The following is a 22,510-nucleotide window of genomic DNA, read 5'->3' as shown; positions in this document are numbered from 1 at the left end:
GGGTAGAGGGAGATCCTGCCCATGTCTGCTATGCTCATGACTTCTGCCAGTTCCACTGTGGATGGTGCCGGCACAAGTTACAGCTCTTTTGACTCTAGGAATCCTTCCTCCAGTGACAGAAACCATCCTTGGGATAGGAAAGCTGAGATGAGAAATCTGAATCTACGTGTTGTATTGCTTATTCTTGCAGGTGCCATAAGATATCCTTGCCAAAAAGAACACACACACATGCGCACACAGACACATACACAAACACACAAAGATATGCATAGATTTATGCACACAGAGGCTCACACAGGTATTCATAGATTTGCGCGCACGCACACACACACACACACACACACACGGCAGAATGCACAGGAGAGAAGGAGACAGAGACATACAGATATTCACATACAGACACATAGACACACACACAAACATACACACACAGATCTGCATACAGAGACACACACAGAAATGTGCACACACACACACACAAGGCAGAGCAGAACACGAGGACACAAAGAAAAGGAGATGAGAAAAATGAAGAAGAAAAATAAAAGAGAGGGCAAGGGAACAGTAGCAGGCAGGATCCCTAAGGGAAAGAGCACATGGTCTCATATGAGGGATTGTTTGCTGTTTTCGTTTCCTCTTTCCTGCGTCCGCTGCACATAAAGCAGCTGCTATCTGAATGGGTTGATCGTTTCTGTCATTCAGCAGTTATGCTTAACATTAGATTCTATTCAGCGCAGAGGAGACTTGAAATATGGGATTACCACAAGACACTGCTGAAACTGGACTCTGGGCAGACCAGTGAAGGAAAAACAGAAAACACAGATGGAGGAGATGCTAAATCCCGAGGTTGTGTACAAACGTGTATGCGCAAATGCAAAACCTGTTTTCCGTTCACCTCTCAAGGGTAAGCAGGTTGGTGGCAGGAGACTTGGGCAGAAGTGCAGAGCCCCTCTTAGGGTTGAACGTTGTGCCAGAGTTGGGGGGGCGTGACCCGAGTGATACCCAGTCACTTGGCTCAGCTTCCCCTAAAAGAACTGAGATAATTTGGCACTTGCCTTTTCTTTTCCAAACTGTAATGGTCCTCCAGCATCCTTCTCCAGTTGTGTTTGCAGGAGACAAGATGCACAGGGGAGAGGGAGTGGAACTGATGCAGAGCAGGACATCAAAGGGATGTAGACACTGTACTTCGCCATGTCTCATTTTCTGCTGGGAAGCCTAGGATGCCTCCATTGCCTGGGGTGATGAGGCTGGTCTGCACTCACCTCCGGATGTCTCCTCGGGAGATGGTGGGGAAACAAATTCAATGACCTAACAGTCTGTCTGTCCATCTCTCTAGTTCCTTTTGCTCTTTTACAGGATGAACCAGGTTAATATTCATGTTGAGGTAGTCAAAAAGGAAAGTCACAGTGGGTAGTCTACAGCCAGGAAGCTGCAGTCTGGCATGAGGAAGGCCAGAGAGACAGCCTTTGCTCATGTGTTCTTTGTTATGAATGGAGCTGGGAAACTTCTTAATACCTGCTACTGAAGCCATCTTCTCACTGTCCCATGAGCTGCCTCTCTGATCCGCAGCTTTGTCCCTGGTTCCCAGTCTCCTTCCATCCATTCTCACACAGACACTGATCTGCCCAGAGATACTCATAGGAGGATAACAGCTTAAAATTCTGGCCAAATTCCTTTGAGAAAGGGCTCCAGAGTTTATCAACCTGGAATCTGTTCACAGTAATGTTATTGGTTGGACACATTTTTCTTTTTAAATGACCATCTTGGTCACTGAGTATTTGTGAGTTAAGGTAGTATTCCTGTTTCCAGAATTCAGTGTAGCAATCATGTTTTGCTAAGAAAATTCCTGTGTTGTAAACAAAGATTGTATATAATTAATTCAAGTACTTTATGTAATGTATGTTGACTTAACTTACATATTGGTATTCTTAAACTTTACTACTATACATTAGCAACATGACAAGTGTCATTTTTTATTTTTAAAGTGAATCATGTCTAAAAATTGATCTATTCCTGGTTGAAATTTTGGGGCAAAATTTCCACATGAAGACAATTCTGTCTTTCCTCAAGGCTTATGTTGTATCGTTGGCTGACTTAAGAACATTCCTCTACATTGGCACTTCCCACATTCCATTCCCCAGTGGTCTTCTTTATAATGCATACTCTTCTTTGTAGGTCTTTAATGGGACCCAAGTCTTCATTTTTTAATATTCTCAGTGAATGCACTTTTGAGCAGGAAGATTATTTGTAATTTCAGGATGAGAACACAAACGCAGCCTACATGCGAATGTCCCTGCCAGCTTTCCATAGCAAGCTTTTTCCTTTCAAGAAATACAAAAGTGGGTGTGCCGTCACACATCTAAACTCCAGCACCTGGAAGGTAGAGGCAAGAGTGTCAGGAGCTCCAGGTCTTCCTCAGCTCTGCGGTGAGCTTGAGATCAGCCTGGGCTACATGCGATAACCCTGTCTCAAGCAAAACTAAGTATCACAGAGCCATGAAACTCTGTGCTCAAAATAGTCACAAATATAAAACAACATGGGAATTGATTTCTGTTAGAAAATTGGATCCAAACCAAGCATATGTGAGGACCAAACCTAGAGTTCTGTCCCCTTATCAGTCAGGGGAATGTCTTCTCTTGGTCACCCTGAATCTAAGGGAGCTCCACTTGGCAACACTGGGGAAAGTATAAACTCCTCCAGAGTTAACAAGAATTCGACAATCTCTTGCTTGGTTAAATCTGTCGCTATAGTACAAAATACTCTATAAATCTGGGGTTGCTGAGATGGAGAGAAGCGCATAGAAATGACCCTGGGTTGTTCCCTTCACCCCTTGTTTTGCACTCTGAGTTCTCTTCCATACAAGAGTCTGCCCCTGCCAGGGACTCCCTGCTTCTCCTCAGGTTGGGGAGGTCACAGTAAAAGGTTGGAGCGACAGTAAATGAAGAGTTGCGTAAGTGGTCTGGTTTGAGCATGCCCCGTGTTTCCATCAGGCTCTCTTCTGGGCGTGAGCTTTGGTGTCACGGTTGTGAACCACAGTGTCGGAGTAGTCTGTTAAAGATGGGAGAGCAACAGAAGTGGGACTCCGGGGGAATGCACTCAGATGCGGGACAGATGGCCTTCTACCACATCTATCTGGGAAAACGTGTATCTGTTACCTAACCTAAAGTATGTCCTTTTACATTTTAAAGATATTTGGGTCATGGTTGAAAGTTCTGATTGCATTTTTTTTAAGCTGAGAGGAAGAAGGGTAACTGTATTTTACAACCAAGTTGACATGTTCCTAATAAAGTTTTATTACTGGTGAAATATGGAACCCTTTGTGAAACAGGGGAGGTGGGGTCCTGGATGTGGCAGCTGCAGAATGTCTCTGAATCACAGAAGTCTCATTTTAAAGACCGGTGGTTCTAGTTTTCCTTGCAGTGCTTTCAATGCAGCATTCGTGGGTTGAAAGACGCACCATCTCACGGAGCATTTTCTGTGACAGCTGACCCCGAAATGTCAGGTAGCAGAAGTCATTAACTGTAAGACATGACAGTCTATGGATTTGAGCATCAAGGATGGTTGCTTTCTCTCCGGCCAACTCAACTGGTGTGCCCACTGTTTCTTAGTGGTAGATTTACTGGGAGAAATAGGTGTGTAGAATACATCAGAGAGACACATTCTTTCTCTGCTGTTTGTTACTGGCATTGCAAACAAATGACAGCCAAGTGCCCTGTCAGCCATGGATGGGTGTGGCACACAAACAGCCAGGGTAAGATTTTTGCAAGCAAACAGCATTTTCCTGCATGCAGACAACTTCTTAAGACCATAGTTTCTTTAGGAACTCAAGAATATCTAACCACAGAAATGACAGGGATCTCAGAAGTGTTCAGACACGAGACAGTGAGTATATCGCCACTGCTAATTCTTCATCATGGGGTAGGTCCTCTATAGTTTTCCATGTGTTCCACACACAGTGATGTCTCCCTAACTATTCCCTTGCCTGAAAGCAACTTTTGCCATCACCCCGTGGATGTGATGATTAGAAACATTTGCCCACGGTGCTGTGTAAACACAAGCATCACAAGATCACTGCACCGAATGAAGATAGAGAAGCATTGTTACTAAGGCACAGAGTCAGTCACTTGGGCCAATTCCTGCCATAGTACTTTGATAGTCCATAAGGAAGGCAGATAGAGAGGCTTAATCTGCTGCCTCATAGTCCCCATTTTATCCGTTGGTATATAAGATACTTGGCGATTATTTGATTATCAAACTGAAATGATGTCACCCTCCTTTGGCCCCTTTCTGGAAAGACTTCCTCCAGGGTGCTTCAGGACACTCCTAAGCACTAGCCAGATGCACATGCCAGATGGTTGACATCACTCCCGGAGTTGGCCTGTGGCTCATTTGTCAATACAGCATCACCATGGGCATCTGGGGAAAGACACTACTTGTGGTCCCTGTGAAAAGGGAAACTGTATCCTGGCAGCGGGCCTTTGTTCTTATTGCCCTATTTTTATAAGACCTTCCTTTGCATGTCAAACTCTCCAAGGATATTTTCTTCTTCTTTTTTTTTTGGATTCCTTCTTCTGTAGTCTTTATTCTATGCTCTATATCCTCTTTTCTTTTTTTAAAAATTTATTTATTAAAAATTTCTGCCTCCTCCCCGCCACCGCCTCCCATTTCCCTCCCCGTCCCCCGATCAAGTCCCCCTCCCTCATCAGCTCGAAGGATATTTTCTGCATTGATAGTAAATAATTAAGGGACTTAAATAAACCATCAACGGCTGTCTCTGTTTGCCTTTCAAGGTGAGGGGCAACTATCGAAACTCTCTGCTTGATGTCATCCACAGGCCATTAGGATCTGGAAGACATTCTAAAGCTTTAAGCGGTTCGCTGTCTCTGGTCTGGACGCTGCATCCTTTCCCGGATCCCTGCATAATTGAAAGGAAGCAAATGGATGGTATCAGCATAGGTGAAGAGAGTGCTCCGCCCAGGGAGAAGAAATAATCTACCTGTGGGCAGGAAGAATCATCGGAGTGACCCAGACAGCTGGAGCAAATGCACCCGGGACTTCAAGATTTGTTTCTATATTTAGAAGGGAAGAGTCCTGGGCACGATCCCAAAACTCGATAGTTTTTTTCCCCCCTCCTTTGAATTTGCTCTAAGGGTGTGGGTGCCTTTCAGACAGATGGCTGAGACGATTGCTACTCTCACTTTGTCTATTTTCACTGGCTTTTGGCTTCAACAGAAGAAGATTTTCGATCATTTTACATACCCCTGGCCTACTACTTTATAAACGCATGCCCGTTATCCTGGAACAATGGCCAAAGGAATGGTCCCGAATACAGGAATAGATGTCAGCTGAGAGAGTTCAGGTGATGCCCACAGTCAAAAGCACGATTCTGGTTTGAACACCTGCACCCGGAGGTAATGGAAATACCCACTTTGCACACTAAGTATGACGTCATAATTCCTCGGGCATCACTTTAGTTCTCACTGTCTCTTCCCTTAAAAAAAAGTCTAGGCTTAGAGGAGGTGCCTCGGTTGGTAAAGCGCCTAACCCAGGGCTGCAGCCCCAGCATCCATGCATTTGCTGCTGTAGTGAGTATGTTGAACACTCAGTGTTGGGAGGTAGGGACAGGGTAGCTTGCTGGGGATTGCTGAACAGCCAGCGTAGCTAATTGGTGAGTTCCAGTGTAGTGAGGAAGCTTGTTTCAAGACTAAAAGTGGGGCAACTGAGGCAGACACCTGGAGTCCACCTCTGACCTCCATGCAGACCACTTTCCCGCGAAATGTTTGTTTGTTACCTGGGAACGTCTAGCCAGAGTTTCCCATCCAAATAGGAAAGAACATGGCGTTAAACCTCCTTGTCATTATGGATGCTTCTTGTTAGCTGGGTTATGAAAAGTGGTTAATTAAAAGACTGGTTTCCAAGTTGGGCAGTGATGATGCATGCCTTTAATCCCAGCACTCAAGAGGCAGAGGCAGGTAGATCTTTGTGAGTTCGAGGCCAGCCTGGTCTGCAGAGCAAGTTTGAGGACAGTCAAGCCTACACAGAGAAACCCTCTCTCAAAAAAAAAAAAAAACAAAACAAAACAAAAAACAAACAAAAGACTGGTTTCCTGCACTTTTGCTTATTTTGACTGATAGCTGCCAGATTTTAGCTTCTCATAGGTATCTGGAGACTGAGGAGACCCTGGACTACAGTGAGATTTTAAAGATTCCACCCTAGCCTGAATAGGCTAATACAGAGGGAATAAGAGAAGATTGCAAGGGCAATCTAAGTCAAGAAGTTTACCTAAATTCCGTGATATTCACGGGCTTTACCATGTGTGCTGGGTTTGCTTCTTGTCAAGGAAAGCTAGGCTCAAGCTGGGAAGAGGAAACCTCAGCTGAGAAAAAGTCTCAGATTAGCCTATAGGCAAGTCTTTTTTTCCCCTTTTTCTTCTTTAAAATGATGAATGTTGTGCGAGGACCATGCACACTGCACAGGTGGTCTTGGGTTGTGTAAAAGTTCAGGCTGAGCAAGCTGTAGAGGACAAGCCCGTAAACAGCTTTCCTCTGTGCTCTTTGCTTCAGTCCCTGGCCTCGACTTCCCTTAATGATGGACTGTGATGGGGGAATTGTAAACTACATTAATCTCTTTCTTCCCAAGTTGGTTTAAGCCCAGTAATAGAAAGGAAAATAATATGATGAAAATATGATGTAGCGCAAATTCTTATTGGTCTTTTTTTAATATTTATTTATTATGTGTACAATATTCTGTCTGTGTGTATGTCTGCAGGCCAGAAGAGGACACCAGACTTCATTACAGATGGTTGTGAGCCACCATGTGGTTGCCGGGAATTGAACTCAGGACCTTTGGAAGAGCAGGCAATGCTCTTAACCACTGAGCCATCTCTCCAGCCCCTCTTATTGGTCTTAATAATAAAAACCTGGAGTTAGTTATTAGGGGCGAAAGCTGAAAGATCAGAGAGCAGCCAGTCACTAGTTCTTACCTCTACTGAATCCGCAGACCAAAGGGGTGATCCTGTCCCTACAAATTCTCAAACCGAATGTCTTGAGTTCCTGTCTCCTCCCGCTTTATATTCCTCTTTCTGCCCAGCCATATTCCCTCCCGTCTCCACCTTCTAGTGTTGGGATTAAAGGTGTGTGACTCCCAAGTACTGGGATTAAAGGTGTGAGCCACCACCTCCTGGCTCTGTTTCTCTTTGAGACTGGTTCAATCTAGTGTAGCCCAGGGAGGCCTTGATTTTACAGAGATCGGTACATCTCTGCATCTCAAGTGCTGGGATTAAAGGTGCATGCCACCACTGCCTGGCTTCTATGACTAACTGCTGGCTCACTCCACACTCTGATCCTCAAGAAAGCTTTATTTGTTATAGCAGAAACAAAATATCTCCATAATATACTCTCTAGTTGGGGACAAAATTTAAGACTAAGCCAGAGAGCTGGCCAACAGGTAAGAGTACTGTGGGCAGTTTGTTCCACCATTTCCACTACCCATTGGACTCTGTAATCTACAATAATACTCTGCCGCTCCAACCCACTGAATTTATCATCCTCCCCTGGTCAACCATCCCCTGCAACAACAGCAGGCCCTAGAGGCACACGCACCACCTCCACTGGTTGGAAGAACAGATCCATACTGCTGCCCAATCCCACCTACAGCATCTTTCCTGTGAACACTCCTCTGCAGCCACATCAGCAGACCCTATAGACACATGTGCCAGCCACACCATTTGGAAGAACAGGCACAGGCAAAACCTATACTAGTTGGAAGAACAGACCCCATAGACACGACAAAGCCCACACCACCCAGAAGAACTGGATGATATGCTGGATCTAGGCAGCTAATCCCTCACAAACCTGAGCTAAGATGACCCTACTCAACTTGACAACCTGCCAATCACTAGAACCCTTGGCCATTGAGGCCAAAAGAAAATAATAATTAAAAAAAACCAGACAATAAAGGAACAAAAGACCCTTCCAACAAAGACATCACAAGAGACAACACCTGCACCTATAACTATCCCAAACCCAGACAGGTAAATGGCAGTGTAAGGACAATATAAGAGCAATATGGCACCACCAGAACCTAGTGGTTCTACAACAGCAAGACCTTAACATCCCAACGCAGATGAAGCAGAAGAAAATGACCTTAAAAATAACTTTATGAAGATTATAGAGGCCCTTAACGAGGAAAAAAAATCCCCCTAAAGAAACTGAGGAAAAGGCAAACAAAAAATTGGAAGAAATCAATAAATTCCTCAAGAAAAGCCAAGAAAGCCAAGAAAAACCCAATCAAACAGGTGAAGGAAGCAGTACAAGACTTGACAATTGATATAGAGCTAATAAAGAAAACACAAACCAAGGGAATTCTGGAAATGGAAAATCCAGGTAAATGAACAGAAACTACAGATGCAAGCATAACCAACAGAATACAAGAGATGGAAGAATCTCAGGCACTGAAGATATGATAGAGGAAATAGATTCATCGGTCAAAGAAAATATTAAATCCAACTAATTCTTAACACAGAACATCCAGGAAATCTGGAACACCATGAAAAGACCAAACCTAAGGTAATAGGGATAGAAGAAGAATAATACCAGCTCAAAGACACAGAAAATATATTAAACAAAATCATAGAAGAAAACTTTCCCAACCTGAAAAGGACATGCTTATGAAGGTGCAAGAAGCTTACAGAACATCAAATAGACTGGTCAAAAAAGTCCCCCACCACATAATAATCAAAATGCAAAACATACAGAATAAAGAGAGAATATTAAGAACAGTAAAGGAAAAAGACCAAGGAACATATAAAGGTGGATCTTTGTGAGTTTGAGGCCAGCCTCGTCTATGAGAGCTTGTTCTAGGACAAACACTAAAGCTACCCAGTGAAACCCTGTCTTGAAAATAAAACAAAACAAAAGGCAAAAAAAAAATACCCCTTTCAGTAATTTAACTATAATGGATTGGTTAATGGATGAAAATATGGGTACACCAACGAAGTTCTGAAACGTGAGAGCAAAAGGAAAACACTCGATCCTCTCACTGAATAATACCGTCATAGACAATAAAGAGAGGGGTGCTTAGCTGGGTGTGGCAGTGCACATCTTGATTAGAGCACGTGGAAAATGGAAGCAGGATGACCCAGAGTTCAGAGCCATCCTAGCCACATACCAATTTCTGCTAGCATTGGCAACATGAGACCCATGTTTGTCTCATAGAACAAAGCTCAAATAAGTATAGGATGCTATAGGCGTGGGACTGATAGGCTCTAGTAAATAGGATGCTATAGGCATGGTGGCTGGTAAGCTCTAGTAAACCAGTAATTATTAATAAACATACATACCTGTAATCTTTATATGTACAGGGACGCATATCTGATGAAGGCGGCTTCACAAAGGAAACGAGCCAGCACATGTGTATGACACAGCACACGGTAAATGGTAGCTGAGGAGAAACAAAGCGGAACAAAAGGAAAAGTGTTGTAGTGACTGGAGACATTGTGGAAAGGCAGGGGACAGGAAGCCTCGGATGGAAGGGAGGGAGGCACAGAGTCCAGGCTGGTGGCACAGATGGGAGAGTCAGGGAAGACTTGTTTCTAAGCAGAGTTACAGTTCCACAGTGAGGGAGAGGAGGCAGTAGAATTTAGAACGCCAGCGTGGAGCTTGGAAGTGTGAGTCTTAGAGAAGCTGTTGCTGAGAAGTGGGATTCATGTGGGCACGCGTGCGTGAGAACATATATACATACATACACACATGCACACACACACACACACACACACACACACACACACACACACACACACACAGCATCAGCACTGGGGTAAGAATCTACATTTCTTTTGTTGCTCATCAACCATTGTTGTCTCCAGAACCCCTGGGTTCAGTCTCTGTTTTCCTATTCACCACCATCACAACCTACTTCCTTAATCTCCCTCTGCCCATTTCCTTGTATATACAAAGAGAATAGTAGCACTTGTTTCAGAGTTACTTCAGGGGATGAACATATACAGGGTCCTTGGAAAGAGTGACAAAGGGTGGGCTCTATGGAGTTGTGAGTTGATGCTCTCCACTGTTATCGCAAAAAGATCCTTGCACAGACAGGTACAGGAGCCGTGGAGAGGCATCTCACCATCAGGTGGGGAAGATGCATGCTCTCAGTACTCCAGAGAACCAGCATTCTGTAAGTTTGCTGACCACCAGTGTCAGAGGTGAGGTTGAGGGTCAGAGATGAGGTTGAGTTGGGCTTTAGAGTACCACTTAGAGACAAAAAGTAGTCGTTGGTGTGGGGAGATTAACAAAGAAAGTAGCAAGTTTTCTGAATAGCAAAACTGAATTGATGAAAGGAATTTAGCTTAGAAATTGCTTACAAGCAGTAGAAGAATTTTGACTTAAGGTGGCAGCAGAGAGCCATTATTACCAAGCAGAATAAAGAGGCTTCTAGCCCAAAAGGAACATGGAAGATGTATCAGAGGAAGACAAGAGAACAAGCAGAAGAGGCAGGGCACTGTTTTTTTTCAACCCTCGAAGACTGTAATGCAGAAGGCAGGAAGGCATTTGCAGAGGAAGCCACAACTGGATTCATAACCATCTGACTGGTTGAGTTGAGAGGAGTCCAGGATGACTCTCCAAGATAGGTTGGAAGCCAGAAGAATGCTGGATGTTACTGACCGGGTGGGGCAGCTGGGGAGAGAATGCTTTCTGAACTGCACAGATTGAAAGTGGGGGAGGTTTGGCTTTCAAAATGAAGGGAAACATATTGAAAAGGCAGTTGGGAGGAAGCGAATATCAAATGATAGGCTGAGTTGTAAAGATCCCCCTCTGTTGTAGAGAACCGGGTTGGGGAACTTTCTAGAAGGTGAGATCCCCTCCTAATGTAAAATGGGTTACACCCAAGAAAGAAAAGGCATTGGCTTTGTCAGCCAATGGCCTCCCATGGCTCTAAATTTCCTTGACAGTGTTGGTCCAGATCAGGAGCTCAGATGCTCAGGGGAGACCCAGATAGATGAAATCTGAGGTCCCCTTGAGGAAGACAAGTTAGTGCTATAACAGAAGGCAATTCCTTGATTCCAAGCCAGCAGTGTTTGGAGGCGGGCCTAATGGGAGGTGTTCTGGTCACAAACACTCACTGTGAACTAACATTACTACAGAACACGCTGTGGGAGTGGCTCTGGTTGGTGCTCTTACGACGTGAATCCACACACCCTCCTCTCTGGAAGAGGGCAGACACGGTGATAAAGGGACCACCTTGGAAGCAGAGACTGCATTTATCAGTGTTTTGACTTTGGATTCCATTGCCTCAGCTGCTATACAATGGGTTTTTGAACCTACTGCACGTACTGGCTTTGGGGGAGCCTAGGCAGTTTGGATGCTCACCTTACTAAACCCGGATGGAGGTGGGCGGTCCTTGGACTTCCCACAGGTCAGGGAACTCTGATTGCTCTTCGAGCTGATGAGGGAGAGGGACTTGATCAGGGGAGGGGGAGGGAAATGGGAGGCCGTGGCGGGGAGGAGGCAGAAATCCTTAATAAATAAATAAATTAAAAAAGTCTAGGTAACTAGAATAGTACGGATTACTTAATATGTTTCAGAAATTACTGAATGTTAAAATATTTAAATTATACTGAGTACCATTAAATTTCTCTAATTATAAAAAGAAAAGAAAAGAAATAAACTTCCAGGCCTTATAAGTTATCCAGTCTCAGACATCTTTTTATAGTAGAATAAAACACTCTCAGATGGCAGGCATGGTGACAGAGTTCCCAACACTTTTTGTCAGTCTCATATTGCCTGGAATAAAACCTTCCTCTAGACAGTTGTCTGGAGCAAAAGCCCCACCCCCATCCTCCTGCACGTACAAGTAGGGCTGCCTTCCCAGCTTCCTCACGTTCCTGCCTTGAGAGTGATCTAACCCAGAATGCCTTCTGTTGGTGAGTTTGACGTGGAGATATACCAATGGAGACACAGCTTGTAGGAAAATTGAAAAGATTCAAAACATTCACCAGTGGGAGGGGACTGGAAGGCCAGCTCTGAAATCCCGTGATCCTCATCCCATGGAGACTTCCAGAGCTGGGGAGCCCCCTTGCATGGGTTGTTTCAGCTCAACTCACTTGATGAGAGGACTTTATAGGCTCTGAATTTTGTGGTAATCTATTCTGCTCAGTGTGTAAGACACATGAAAACCAATACAGCCAGTGAGGGATGGGGTGAAGGCACCCACTTATTGGCCTCCCCTGACTTTAGATTCAGGCTTTTAGTCATTGTACCCATACAGGCAGCTCTATGAGAATCCTTTATTCCCTCTGCGATCAAGAAAAACAGCAGTTACAGTAACTTGCTATTCCCCCTCCACCAGGTGAAGACTATTATCTTTGTGAAACCAATCTTCAACTTCATTAATCCCTTCCTGCTCTCTAAGGCATAGCCAGGCATTCTCAGAAGTGACTTGAGAGAAGAAATGTTTCCTTAACGACTTGGTGTACCTGGGGAACTGGACTGCCTGCCATTTACTTTGTTTTAAATTACAAAAACATTTTATTCATTTCATAGCAAATTGCCAATTTTCAAATTTCCCACATATGGACCATATATCCTGAACTTTTTTTGTTGTGTGTGTGTGCATTTATTTTTTAGCATCCTGGAAGACACTATTTTAAATTAAGGGTTTTGTAACTTTGTCTGATTTGTATAAGTAATGGGGTTTGTTGGCTGGGATTTGTTGGGCTGAGGTTAGAAAACAAGCCGAGCTGCCCTAGAATTCACCTGGCAGTTCACAGCCGTCTTTTTCTCCAGTTCCAAAGAGCTTGCTGCTCTCTTCTGGCCACCACGGGTGCCAGGTGCGAAGGGGATGCGCAGACATCCATGTAGGCAAAACATCCGCATACGTAAAAAATGCTGAACATTGCAGAGAGAGCAATCATGCTGTTGATCTCAACAGCTGGCCAGCCTAGCAGCGCGGCGCTCAGCCCATTCTTCTGGATCCATCTGCTCAGCTGCTGAGTCTGGGCGTTGGGATCCACACACCAACAAACCCACTCCTGGCAGCTGGCCACGCTGAATATCCAGATAAGAAGGGATCAAATGCTGAACTGAGTAGGCAGATCATTCTGGAACATATAGTTTGTCTCAAGGGGATGTGTGCCTAACACTTATTGATTTGCTTACACTAAAAGATGAATAGCAAAAGGGAGAAATTGTTTCTCTGGGGGCAAGGCCATGGCATAGAGCTGAGCTAAGCAACAGAGCGCATTTACCTACTGTAAGGCCTTAGATTCCATCTGGAATACTGGAAATAACTCCCGGTTTGCACGCCACTTTTCTGTTATTTTTATTATTATTTTTTGAAACAGTCTATGTAGCCTGGGTTGGATTTGTGATTCTCCTGCCTCAGCTGGGTTAAAGGTATGTTCCTCTATGCCCAGCCACATTTGACTGAGTGCTGGCTCTTTTAGTTTGCCACTGTAGAAATCCATATGTTACCAGGAAATCTACGTTAAAGGTATGATCTGTGGCCCAACTTGAACTCAAGGGCCCCCAGGTTCAGCCTCTTGATTTCAGGGATTACAGGTGAAACAACCTTTGGCATAAAACATTTGTTTATTTACAGATTAAAAAAATGTTATTTTGCTCGACTTTTAAATTGTTTCATTTTTTAAAAAGATTAATGTTTCTCTTATGTATATGCACCTGAGAGCAGGTGCCACAGGAGTTCAGAACAGGGCACCAAATCCCTAGGATCTGGGATAACAAGCAGTGCGTGGATGCTAGGAACTGAACAGGGGCTATAGCATTATCTTTAGAACCATCTCTCCAACTCCATATTTTTGGAATAAATAGTACTGTTATAAAAACATATAGTTTTCATTTTTCATGATTGGTTTCTAGAAGTGGAATTAGAAAGTCAAAAGTAATATTTGTATAACTCTTACAGGTAGCCAAATTATTTTTTTGAAATGCGTATGGGACATTTGTTGAAAGTATTTGGACTGTCACACCCTGGGAACTTGCTTCCTCTAATTTTCTGTAAAAGATAAGATAGTAACTTATCATTATTGATGTGGAACATAGCTGGATTGTGTACACATGTACGTCTGTATAGGAGAGGGTGCCTGCCTCCCTGACTGTCTGCCCTTCACTGGGGCAAATCATAGGGTAGACCGAATGTTTCATTTCTTTCGTATCTTTTTGTTCCTTACTTCACAGATTTCTGCATTTTAGTATCACCAAAACCGATCATTTTTATGCAAGTTTTTTGGAAAACTTTTCTTTCTTATAGGAAGGGGAGGAAAACTTACACCCTAGTAGCCATATTAGTGTGTGTTTGTGTTTGTGTACATGAGTGTGTATTTGGAAACCAGAGGGACATCATAATTGCTTTACCAACTTATTTCTTTACTCCTTTTGTGTGTGTACCCGCGGGCATGAGATATGCATGTGCTTGGGTGAGTGCAGGCCGTCAATGAGGTCAGAGGACAGTCTTGCTGCTGGTCCTCACCTTCCCCCTTGAGGCAGGGTTCTCTCTGTGTCAGGCTAGTAGGCCTTGGAGCTTCCAGGACGTCTCCTGCTCCCCACCCCCATAGGCAAACACTGTCAATCCAGGCTTAGCTTCTTCCTTATCTCCCAACCCCTTGTATAGATGCCTGAAGGGAACTCAGGTCCTCACACTTGTTAGCAAACACTTTACTAATATGTATGGGAGTGTACACACACACACACACACACACACACACACACACACACACACACATGTCGTCTCAAGTAACACAGGAGTCGTGGAAGCCCCTGTATTTCGGTGAGCCAGCTGGGGTTCCCACCAGCATTTTTTCCCCCTCAGCTATGTCAGACTTTCTCCCCGCTGTTCCTGAGTTCACGCATTTGCCTTCTTGTGGTGACCAGAGCTGTTACAGTTCCAACCTTAAATGCTCTGACACTCCTTTAATTTTTTATTATTAATTAAATTTATTCATTTATTTTACATCTCAACCACAGTTCCCCTCCATCCTCTCCTCCATTCCCTTACCCCACACCTCTCCCAACTCCTCCTCTGTTTCTGTTCAGAAAGGGGCAGGCCTCATGTGGATGTCAACAAAGTATGGCATATCAAGTTGAGATTGGACTAAGCTTCTCTCCTTGTATTAAGGCTGGGCAAGACAACCCAAAAGGAGTAATAGGTTCTTGGAAGCCTGCCAAAGTGTTAGGAACAGGTCCCGCTCCATCACTAACTAACTAACCCAGCTGTCACACATATATAGAGGGCCTTGGTCCTATGCAGGTTCCCTAGATGTTGGTCTAGAGTCTGTGAGCTCCTATAGGCGCAGGTTAGCTGTTTCTATGGGTTCCCTTGTGATGAACCCCCTGGCTGGTACAGTCCTTTCTCCCTCTCTTCAACAGGATGCCCTGAGTTCGGTCCAGTGCTTGACTGTGGATCTCTGCATCTGTTTCCATTAGTCACCAAATTTTTCAGAATCCACTGGGTATCAGTCTACCTCAAGAATCAGCTATACCATTCTTGGGCATGTATCTGAAGGATGCCCAATCATACCACAAGGACACTTGCTCATTTATGTTCATAGCAACTTTATTTGTAATGGCCAGAACCTGGAAACAACCTAGGTGCCCCTCAACTGAAGAATAAATAAAGAAAATGTGGTACATTTGCACAATGGAGTATTACTCAGCTGTCAAAAACAATGCCATCGGAAAATTTGGAGGCAAATAGATGGAACTAGAAAAAAAATCATCATGAGTATAGTAACCCAGACTCGGAAAGAAAAACATGGTATGTACTCACCCACAAGTGGATATAAGCTGTACAGTAAAGGCTAACCAGGCTACAATCCATGGCCCCAGAGAGCGTAGGTAACAAGGAGGGCCCACGGGGTGACAGGGATGAATGGATTTCCTTGGTAAGGGGAAGTAGAAGAGATCTTTTAAGTACACTGTGGATGGAGGCGGTGGGGACGTGAACATGAAGGACTGGGTTGGGGAGGTGGATTGAGGGGGGGGAGTAATGCAAGCGGTGTTTTGATATTGGGGCATTTTGGAACCAGGTAGAAATATGGTGCAAGGGAAATCTCCAAGGATGACCCCAGCTAAGACTCCTAGCAATAGTGGACAGGTAGCCTGAATTGACCATCTCCTGTAATCAGATTGGTGGCTACCTCAATTATCATCAGAGGTTCTGACATTCTTATCAAGGTCCTCTGACAGTGGAACTAGAGTTTGGAAACTGTCTAATCAGTTTGGGGTTGTCTATCAGGGAACATCAACTTAAAAGAGAAGTTATCTTGAAACACTGAGGAGCAAATGATCTCACTGGCTCAGCTTCCTTGGACCAGATCTCTGGCAGAAAAATCAGGGGCTGTTACTACAGTAAGGTCTCTGGGAAGAGTGTTTGCCATTCTAACTCTTATACCTGCAGGCCATATCCCAAGAAACCGCAACAAAGACAATCCTTATGGACACAGGGATAGACAGCATCTGTGTTGTTCTTTAGTGTAATACTGAATTCCTTGCAATTTAGCCTCACACTGCTCTTGATGGCTATTATGAAATACTGGTGGTAGACGTTGTGATAATATTAGAAATATCTGTACGAACTATTAGACTGAGAAAACTGAACAGGGCTCCTCTACCATCTCATGGGACTCCATACGAAATGTGACTCCTTGAATAGTGGTTCAGCCTTGTCACAGCCTCGACTTTTGGCCTCTTCTCCCTTGGCAGTGTTTGTGTTCTTTGAACCCAGCCTCAGTCACTTTGAGCTCCTTCCGGACTCTGAAAATGCCAACATCTACTCATGGCCAATAGCAGTGACAGCTTCCTTTGTCACCCTAGGTGTTGGGAATTGAACTCAGAGCCTGGAGTAACCTTCCAGAATACAACAGCACAAGGTAAGGTGAACATTGACTCCTTAGAGCCGATATTGCAGGTATTAGGAGATTAAATAATTGGAAGGGCAGTAAAATATTATGGTATTCCTAATACAAAAGGCAATATGAGTTGTCAATATATATATAGCACCAAATGTCATAATGACACCACAAAAAGCAATCCAATAAGAGAAAAAAGTTAAAAATTTTTAGGTGAAATATCCTCCCCAGGATTTGAGCCTGGTTTGGTACACCCACCTCCTCTAGCTCACTGGACTGTCTTGCAGATTTCTTTGGTGTGATGGCACAGAGTTCTTGTCACCAAGCCAGCTTCCTCCCAGACAGAAGGCTGTCCCTGCCACATGTTAGGGTCAGGTTAGGGTTCAGTGCATGATTTTATCTGTAGGCTGACTATATTTGGAACATTGGTATAATAGAAAATAAATAAACATTCAGATATGCAACAGGATACAGCCCCGATATGCAACAGGATAAAATGCTAGGCAAGTTAAAAAAGCGGAAAGATTTCCATTGGCTTTGAGATGGGGACAAGAGTTACTGCAGTTCAGAAAAACATCAGACAAGGGCACAGGGTTTAGGGATAGTGAGCAGGTGTCAGTGGCCACATGAGGCCTCAGTTGTAACAGATATATACATGTCCTGAAATAGCTGGATATGAAGTGACCACCCACCTTAGGACAGGTCTCAGCTCTGATGCAACCACAGGGACCTTGCTACATTTTGTCACTACCTAAGACCCTGAAACTGTTCGGGTACATCTGTGTGTATTTGTATGCATGTGCCTTCACATATTGCACAGGGCTATGTCTGAGTATTCACAGACAAATATGCATGCCTATAAACATACAATTACATATGCATGTGTACGGTATTCATGTATGCATGTGACTATGCCTGTATATACAGTTTGGTATGTGTGAATGTCTGTGGACAGATGAGTGTACAAGTGGATTTGAGTGCACATGCACATGGGCACAGTCCACGCAAGTATGTGCATGCTGTGGACAAGTGTATACGGGTATCTGTGTATATGAGTGTATATGGGTATCCGTGTATATGAGTGTATTTGGGTATCCATGTATATGAGTGTATATGGGTGTATATGGGTATCCATGTATATGAGTGTATATGGGTATCCATGTATATGAGTGTATATGGGTATCCGTGTATTTGTGCAAGGCAGTGTGTCTATGTGTACACACTTGTATGTAATTTGGGCTGCCCTTGGGCCTGTGAGTATTGTTCCTGTGGATAGGTGAAGCTGTCTCTCCTGTGGAATATTTCACACACAGATGAGTTCTTGGAGTTGCATTGCAGTTATACAACCCTGTCGTGCTGTCATACAACAGAAATCACAACAACTTAGTGATGACATTGATGTGTGTACAAGGAAAGCTGCCAAGATGTAAGAAAACATATCATAGGAACCACTATATATTTATTCATTTAAATTCATTTCATTTTTTTCATGTAGGTGGTTCTGCCTACATGGTGTGTCTGTGTACCATATAGCCTGGAACTGGAGTCATAGGTGCTTGTGGGCCACCAGGTGGGGACTGGGAACCCAATCCAGGTCCTTTGCAAGGGTAACATGTGATTTTACTGCTGAGTCATCTCTCCAGCCCCGTGAAGGAGACTTTTAAAAAAGAATTTAAAAATGCCTTTTACATTTTATTATGATTGGGTGTGTACAGCTGTACCTGTGGTAGGTCAGCAGACAGCTTTAGGTCAGTTCTCCCCTTCCTCCAAGGGGTCTAGGGATAAAACTCAGATCATCTGACCTGGCAGCAAGCATCTTTACCTGCTGAGCGTTCTTGCTGGCCCTAAAATCTATCTTCAATGCATGGCCCAGTGATAATCTCTTTGGGTATGTGGAGATAGATCTGTACTCTTCCCGCTTCCCCCAAAGTCTACTGGAATTGACTGGTGGTTTTTAAGCCTGGATTTTACACATCCACACCATACTTGAGTGTACACATATCTATTACGTATGCTGTTAAAATGTTTTAGAGTCATTACATGTAGTAGAAAGCCATTTGTAGGAAGAAGGCCAGGAGGAGGACCATCTCTGACTCCAACCCTGGGGTGACGGTGAGCATGTACCACCATTCCTGGCTCTTTATGCTTGCTCTCTGGGTGCTCAGGCCCCCGTGCTTACAGAGAAAGCACTTGACAGACTGAATGACCTCTCTAGCCCAATTTGATCTCAGAGCTTTTTAAAATAAGGATTCCTTGGAGCAGGCTCTGTACTGGCTTCCTGTCAGTGCTGTGCTTTGGGGAAGGTGTTTTATATCTCACACTGAAGAACTGGGCTCAGGAACTTACTTCATGAAGTTTCAGTGGGCTGCTCAGTCCTGAAATAACCACACCGAAATTGTATTAATTGCAATACAATTTGGCCAATAGCTTAAGCATATTGCTAGCTATCTCTTACATTTAGAATTAACCCATTTTCATTATTTTATATTTTACCATGAAGGTCGTGGCTGACTGGCAAGGTTCCAGCTGGCAGCTTGCGTGTTTCCCTTCTGGCAGCTACATGGTATCTCTTTAACTCTACCTACTCTTTCTCTCTCTATATATCTCTTCCAGCCTGGCTATATTCTGTTAAGCCATTGGCTGAAAACAGCTTCTTTATTGACCAATAAAAGCAACACATATACAGAATGACTTCTCACACCATTTCCTCTTTTCTGTTTAAATAAAAAAGGAAGGTTTTAACTTTAACATAGTAAAATTATATATATAAAAAACTGGTATCAAGCAAGAATTACAGTTACAATATTTATATCTACTTTATCTTTTATCATAACTAAGAAAAACTTAACTATACTATCTATTCTTCAATTCCATAAAAGACTCCAGAAAGATATAATATTACCTAAGTAAACAGGAACTGCATTGTAAGCAACTTTCAAAACTCTGGAATTGATAGAGACATCTCACTGCCTGGACAGTTACCCAAAGTTCTTCTGTAACATTGGGGCATCCAATCTTCAGCCTACAGGCCCATAGTATCCAACAGACTTCTACATGAAGCAGGAAATTTCAAAGACTGTTTCGCCTATCTTGGCAGTTTGTCATTCACTTTCTTCTGTATCCTGCAGAATGTCTTGCAGACTCTTTCATGAAGCAGGAACCCTGAAGGATGATCTCATCTTTAGGCAAGCTCAGCAGTCATTTTTCTGTGGGCCCTCCATGTTCAGTTCATAGCATCAAGCAGTCCAGGGAAGAGCAGTTTCTTACCCAAATGGTTAATCAATGCCATATTGTGTCTCTTTGATGCCCATTTTCCTCTTGAAATAGCTTGGTGCTGCCGGGAGCAGATGTGTCTCATTGTCATGAAAAGTTCTAAGTTCTTAACATTTTAAATGTTTATATTTCATAGGTCTTTGAAAGGTTTGAAGATTATCTATCTAACTTAAATATATCATATATATCTAGAAAATCTAACATGAGTATAAGCTTGACTATTATAGATGACTATTAATATATTTCTTAATTATACATTACATTTTTAAATGAACTGCACAAACACAATAACTTAATTAAGAGCAGGAATATACATATAATAAAATTGATCTTAAATTTGTATCAATAAGTCAAAATCCATACCAATGAAAATCTCTATAGTATATTCCCCTTTAAATGTAAACAAACATTTATAAACAATCATTTAGGAAATTTGGGCATAGTTCTTTCCAAACTGCAACTTGCTTTTTGTTGCTAAGAATTTTTTTGGGGGTGTTCCTGGCCACCTTTTGGGGGGGTCTTGGTCCATCAAACAACATTAGCCTGAGAACCCACAGGTTCTCATCTTCTGTGGAAACAAAAGCAGAAACTCTTTTCCAAAGCAACATATTCTTAGACCCAAATTCTGAAGTCAAGATACCTTGGAAACATATATGTTGGTTTATCTTAGCAGCTCGTACAATGAAATGTCTGTCTGTACTTAGCTCATTCATAGTCAAACAATGCAAAGAAAACACCATAATATACATAATCGAGACCCTCTGTGTATTTTCCATCTTTACATGGCTTATTTTTCTTTATTCCTTTAATCTATGACTGTCTATACTCTGTCTCTTTAAAGACTTTTTAAAAAATGATTTACTTCTTTTTATAACCCTCTATATTCTTTTTTCTCTCTCCCACATCTTTGTACATCTATCCAACACTGTGACCCATTTAGAGGTCTTTTTTTTTATCTGAATCTATCTTTATTGTGTATCTGTAATTATTTTCTGACCAGAAGTGTCCTTTTTTAAAATTCTAAGTGGGTGTGGCTAGAGCCAACACAGCCCTGTCTGCTTGTTCATCCAGTCCAGCATGACAGAGGCATGTTCGCTGCCTCTGAGAGCCATGATCATTGCTCCATTTTAGGCAAAAAGCAGTTCTATGTTGCCATTACAAGTTGTAACAGTCTGCTCATAGACCCCACTTAAATGCTCTATAGTCAGACCTCCCAAAAGAGTAGAGCCATTTGTGCTGACAAAACCAGGAAGCTTTCTTAAAGGAGCCACGTGGTTTTGGCTGCTGCCACTGAGTCAAGAAGTCTTTTCTTAAAAGAATCGTGCCTCTGCTTTCTTCTAGCAAACAGAGCTCACCTGAGAAAATGCTGCTAAACATTTTTTGTTTGTGTCTAGAATTCCTTTCCAAGCCCTCTCAGGTTTTATGTGGATTTAGCTAGCACACATTAGTATGCCAACTTTTAGTAGGAGACTGCTTGTTTGTTTCCAGCTGCTCAGTCTCAAAATAACCACACAGAAACTGTATTAATTATAATACTGTTTGGCCAATAGCTTAAGCATATTGCTAGCTATCTCTTACATCTAGAATTAACCCACCCATTTCCATTGTTTTACATTTTACCACAAAGGTCATGGCCGACAGCAAGTTTCCAGCTGGCAGCTTGGGTCTTGTCCTCTGGCAGCTCCATGTCATTTCATTGACTCTGCCTACTCTCTCTCTCTATATCTCTTCCAGCCTGGCTATGTTCTGTTAAGCCATTGGCTGAAAACAGCTTTTTTATTAACCAATAAAAGCAACACATATATAGAAGGACTTCTCACCAATTATATATTTTTAGAGTCATGACATCATTTTTGGTGACTGTGAAGTGTTCTGTAATTTACTCAACAAACATCTTATTGTGGTCCTCATTATTACTTCATTTCTTTTGTTGTCCTGAGCATCTCTCCGATAAACACATTAACCCTTTTGTGTATTCATTGGTCTTTTTCTTCTTTTTTATTTATTTATTTATTTTTATTTTATATACTAGCCACAGTTCCCCCTCTCTCCCCTCCTCCTATTCTCCCCTTCATCTCCCCCCACCCAGCCCCATCCACTCCTCAGAAAGGGTAAGGTCTCTCATGGGGAGTCAACAAAGTCTGGGACATCAAGTTGAGACAGGACTAAGCCCCTCCTCCCGTATGGAGGCTGAGCAAAGTATCTCTCCAGAGGGAATGGGCTCCAAAAACTCAGTTCATATACTAGGTATAGATCCTCATCCCACTGCCAGTGGCCTTACAGCCTGCACAAGCCACAGAACTGTCACTCACATTCAGAGGGTCAGGTTCAGTCCTGTGTAGCCTTCCCAGCCGTCTGTCTGGAATCAGTGAGCTC

Source organism: Microtus pennsylvanicus, chromosome 14 (genome assembly GCF_037038515.1).
Source record: "Microtus pennsylvanicus isolate mMicPen1 chromosome 14, mMicPen1.hap1, whole genome shotgun sequence".
Taxonomy (NCBI): domain Eukaryota; kingdom Metazoa; phylum Chordata; class Mammalia; order Rodentia; family Cricetidae; genus Microtus; species Microtus pennsylvanicus.
Note: the sequence above shows the minus strand (reverse complement) of the source record.